The sequence below is a fragment of the Gymnoscopelus braueri genome, assembly GCF_963280865.1.
Source record: "Gymnoscopelus braueri genome assembly, chromosome: 13".
Taxonomy (NCBI): domain Eukaryota; kingdom Metazoa; phylum Chordata; class Actinopteri; order Myctophiformes; family Myctophidae; genus Gymnoscopelus; species Gymnoscopelus braueri.
The window spans coordinates 17,908,482-17,914,481 of record NC_137615.1 but is presented as its reverse complement, the minus strand read 5'-3'; positions in this window follow the sequence as shown (position 1 = coordinate 17,914,481).

Below are 6,000 nucleotides of genomic sequence, written 5' to 3'. Positions count from 1 at the left end.
GCTCTGTACTTAATCTGTTCTGTTGCCCCACTACACCAAATCTCTCCTTTAAAAATAGATGATCTACAATGCGTCGCATTGCGTTGAGGCTAATAAACAAAAAGCTTATCCGACAAAGGGCTAGTATATCAACCCAAGCCAAGGCAAGGGCTGATGCTACTGCCCAAGGTTGCATATTATGTGCCTTATTGATTCCCAAAGAAAATAGAAAATAACATTTTATCAACACTTAACAAAATTGAATAGTGCTGCTGGGATTCCCAGACAGATTTGAGGGACGTTTCGCTCAGAATACGGAATCTGTGTCGCACCTCACCTAACCTGTTGTTACAAAGCCATTAAAGCCAAATGATCAGATCCAGCAATTCAGTTACTGGTATGAAATCCAAGGAAAATCACATAAGATTTATTTGAATGCTGATGATATTCTTTTATTTTTGAATAATCCTTTGTCCTCAGTCCCAGATATTATCAAGGTGATTTTGTGGTGTTTTCTGGATATAATATGATACATTTTGCGATATTACCACTTGGATATTTCAGATGCTCAGATTTCTTTTTGCTTTTTCTCCCATTGGGTTCAGTTACTGTATCTATCTATAGCCATTTTTGGTTAATTTACCTTTGATAAAATTAATTTATGCCCAGTTTTGAATGAAAGTAGAAGAGATTTTCAAAGATAGGCCCTTTATCAATATCATTACTTGGGGTTGCCATTATAAAGATTAATGTTTTGTTTTAGTATTCCATTGAAATTCAAATGAGGCATACCAGGCATGGAATCCTATTAATAACTCTACATAAATCATATATACCATGTATTATACATTTGTGTTAACCATATATTCCATATATTTTTCAAACCATGTAAATAATTCTATGATACATGCAGACTGTATGTTATATTCAGACTGTGACAGTGACACACCTTTAAGAATTTAAATCTAAAGAACATCATCCTGGATATATGCATCCATGGGGCTCTCATGGAAAACAACAAGCCGGATATAAGGTCTCTCTCTAACATCCTTCCAGTGCCACTGCCAACATCTGGAGATCTCTCAAAGCCAGACAACTGTGTACTGAGGCATCAGTCTGACATGTGTCATTGCAAAGTTATACAACCGCATGATACTGAACAGGATACGGAGCGCCATCTAACCCCACTTGAGAGAGAACCAAAACGGCTTTCGAGAGGGGAGAACCACTCTAGCCCAGATCTTGGTCTTAAGAAGGATAATTGAGGGGGTGAAGAGGAACAACCTGCAGCGGTGCTGTGAATCATGGACTTCAAAAAGCCATTTTACTTGATAAACAGGCATGATGATGAAGATACTCAAGGCCTACTTTGTTCTTCCTCGCCTACTCCCGGCCATAGGAGCAATGTACACGAGCACAAGAGACAATTTGGTGACTCCAGATGACATCTTGGCAGCGGGGCTGTGTCAAGGGGTGTTGTGCCGTGGTCCTGTCAATCTATGGTTCAATAAAACCATAAAGTCCAGTTTATAGACGACATACACAGAAATTACCGTTAACCTGAGCAAGGCATATTTATTGAAAACAAGGGAGATTCCCTCTATAATATGTGAATAAAAGAACAGCAAATTAATGATATATAAAACAAAATACAAGCCTGATAATTTCGCATAGTCGATTCGCTCCACAACAAGGCAGCATGCTTAGACCAGCTCTCAGATGAGCGCTGGGAGAATTCTGAAGTTGTTATCTTTACACTCAGTATATCAAAGCGGTGGCTTGCAAGGCCTGCCTTCTATAACTGGAGCACAGCCTCTGTGCTCCACACTCTAAAGTAAAGGTTGACGGCCCAAGGTTTCACATTGGCCCTTCAGGGGACACCTTCGCCCTCTTCATTATAGTCCTGGGCTATGCACCAAGTCAAGCCTTCAGTGGACGGGAGCAGGAACTCGGTCTCACTATTACACCTACTGTAGGAGGTCCAACAGATACCTTGCGGTAGCCCTAATCAACTGGCCCTAATGAATTGGCCAAGAGCACAAGTGCTGTTGGCCAAGGTGGAGACAGCGTGCGCCAAGGTTGGTCCTGGGCTAAACTGCAGGAAAACTGAGGTGATCCTCAGGTGAACATACTGCTGAACCAGATACCTCTATCAACAAAAGGAGGCACTGTAATGAAAGAAGTCAGTGTCTAGAATGCTACCCGCAGTACTGCACATTAACCAGAATGAGCACGTTACCAACAACATACTAAAGGAAGATGCAGCAGGGGAAAGTACGGCAAGCTATGGAGGATCAAGATGACTGGAGACGCCACTGGAGGGCTTGTCCGAGGACGTCCTAGAGAGAGAGAGGAGCCTCTCAATAGTTCCTGGAAGTTAGCAGGAACCACCATCAGTGCAATAGAGTTGCAGAACAATAGACCGTTTGTGATGCACGTTTAAAAGGTAAGCCATTCAAAGACGGTCATGTGACGATCAAGCATTTTGAACTTTCATTGTCACCACTCTCTCTTTACATCACTCTGGTTTGGCCTAGGTTTAGTTGTTTTGTTTAAGAAGAATGATGCAATAATCGTACAGTACAAAAGCATGTGTGACATTGCCTTGGTTTTTGTTACATTGTTGCATTAAGATCACAGGCTGAAGGGGTTTAACGCACTCAATTAAACTAAAATCAGGTATTGAAAGAAACGTCAAAATGATTAAGATCTTATCTGTTATTCATAAGCAAATTCGTTTCAATTTCACCTTATTCCAAGGTGGCCATAGTGCTGCGCCGCTCACAAAGGCATAAATATAAATTACTATCATCCATAACTGTGGGTGTTATGATTTATGATTACACATGTGAATAGTATCCAGCTTTTTTACAGTGCCATTTATTTGAGCTATTTCTATGGGATCGCAAAAGTACAGTGTGTATGTTTTATTGCTTTTACATTGTTACTACATAGTAATATAGTATTTATTCCCAGTGTGAGGCTGGGCATACCTACTGTACCCACCAATCTAAATTTGATTAAGATTCATGTTTTTTTATCTCTGTTACTGTATAGTGAATGCAATGATATATATTCTAATATATTCTGATACATTCTCTCTCTTTTATCTCTTATCTGGAAACAATCAAAAACGATGGAGCTTGCACAACAATGAATTCCACCCACTGTTTTACACCTGTAAACCTGTGATGTGATGACAAATATGATTCTGATTCTGATTATGTAGGTAGCCACTTCAGTTTCTGCAGAAAAAAAGGATTTCCATTCCATAATTACATAAATCCTAACTTGGTATATGCACTATACATCATACTGTATATATTTTGTCATTGTGTGATGACAGGATTTGTTGGCATAGATGCCCCATGCAACTCGTCTACAGCTCATTTTGTTTAATTATCACTTCAGCATCAAACTGTTCCAGATCAGCCTTGACAAGGTAAGGAAAACGCACATCTTTGTAGGAAATCACAACATGTCATGCAACGTCAATGTCATTTCCCCCAGCAGGAGGAGTGTGTATAATTTTTTCTTGGCATCCATAAAGATTCCAGGGACAGTCCATGCGTAGCCCTTATTTTCTTACACAAGGAGTGTTTAGAAACAGGCGTCCATCTGTGTGTTTTGCATTTCCGGGCGGATGTGCGTGACGGGAACAGGCCAGCTGCGAGGTTAATTAAATCTACCGTATCCCACGAGGCACAGCTCAAATATAGCACACCTGTCATCCATTACTCTCTTACTTTGGGCCTCGTTTCCTCCTTAATCTGTGTATGGGTGGGTGTGTATGTACTCGCATGTATGTGTGTGCCTTTGTGCACACATAATGTGAAAAGTGGGGCAAATACTATTAAAAGAGACACTGTTAATTAAGGTAGTCTCATGATGCAGGTGTCAAGATGCAAGGGGATGAGGCTCTGCCATGTGAGTGGTGGATGTATCAGCACAGTGCCGAATGTAAATGACCACAGTAAGTAAGCAGATGGAGAAGGAGCTCCCGCTCAAGGCGTAGTAACCCTGGGCCTCCCAACTCCCACTGGGGCAGAGCAGTTTGACATATAGTCGAGTACGATTTTCTGCCCCAAAATAACCTCATAGCTATGGCCAAGGGCTGCCACTCCATTCTTTCTGACAGAGCTGGACCAGAAGTAACTCGGCCGTATTCATATTGCATGCTAATATACAGTCCAATCTGGTTCTTGAGTACTGTAGTAATGTACACAGTAAATTCCTGAGTGTTAATTTAGCCCCGAGATTGTACAAATGGACCCAAAGGGTCCATTTTACATTCTCTGAGTTAAATTATCGCTCAGGATTTGACTGTGTAGCCACAGAAAAACAGACTTGAAATAACATCAGCTAACACGAATCTTTCGTTAATGGATATTGATGGTGTGAGATAAAAATAGACTGAGACAACATTGCCAGTTTTTTTTCCCACCGCCCTGTGCCTTATGGGAGGATACGAAAAGGCCTTTATGCTCTGTTATTGTCAATGAAGCCTGTCCCAATAATGTCATCTCCTTATAGATAACTGCGGGAGCTCGTGATTAAATATCTGGCTTCCCTTTGAGAAGAAGCAGGCATTCGAAAGACCTCCTCCGACTGTAACATAATGTAACGGAGATCAGGATGCAAGATGACCTCAATCTCTCACTCAACATGAGAACTTTCCATTCAGATCTCTGTTCTCCCCTCAGTCAGATGCCACTACTTATTGTTCTTCTCCCTGTTTTATGGGCGGATAGAGAGACTAGACACCCACATGTACTTCACAGCCTATACTGTCACTTTTGGTTTTCCTAACATGCACGCACACGCACACGCACACGCACGCATGCACGCACACGCGCGCACACACACGCACACACATACACATACACACACACACACACACAACACACAACACACAGACACACAGACACACAGACACACACATACACACACACACACACACACACACACACACACACACACACACACACACACACACACACACACACACACACACAGCACAAGTCAAGTGGTCGGTAGAAATCATGTCTGACATAATTTAATGCAAATTATATCTAAATGAGAGGAGCATTTTAATTACGTATGACACTCAACGACTACTGAAGTCACGCCAGTTGTAATCCCTATTTCACAGACAGGGGAGCTCCTACAAGATACATGCATAACTACAAAGCTCTCTGCAGCCAGCAGTTACTGTATGTACGTAATACGTTTACAGTATACTGTATGCAGCAAGTATAATGAGCCATCTCCTGCTATTGTGGCTGTCAGCCACGGTCAAAAACTGCAGTTTATGCAACGGCAGCTCATCATTGAATGAAGAACCTGCGTAGGCTATAATATTCTTATTCTGGCCTTGTCTTTTATCTCAGACTGTCAGTCCTTCTTTGAGACTCACTGCTTCTCACCACCACCCCATCTCTCTCGGTTGGGCATGAAGGAGCTCTCTCTTCCTCCCTGTCTCCGCCCGCCTCCCTTTTCTCCCCCTCACCTGTCTTGTCAGACACAGGTTCAGCCTCAAGGCAGTGACCCTCGGTGAGGTTGCACCGTCCCCGACAACATTAGTGAACAAATAAGACAGAAACACAGAGGACTGACCCAGGAAGGGGTGCCTGGGAAGATGGGATCACAGATGATAAGAGGGACGGAGGGAGGGAGAGGGGGGCAGACAAACTAAAGCAGAGGAGAGGAACTGGTGCAAGGTGTTTGTTTCCTCACGGCTGAGTTGTTGCCATTGAGGTCTGCTAACAAAGCTCAAGAGGGACATCGTTAGATGGTGCTACCTTTCCTGGTTCTTCCTTTCTCTGCTCTATCTCAATCCTTCTCTGTCGCTTTGTCTTCCTCAGAACAGAATTAGGTATAATGTATGCCGCACTGCATAATCACCATCGTCTGCTGTCCTACATACATATACTCCACGGTAGTGTGGTATTATTAGGAAGCGTAGGAAGTGATCGTTTGAGGCTCGCTGAGAAATAGAAGATGGACAATATCAGCGAACCT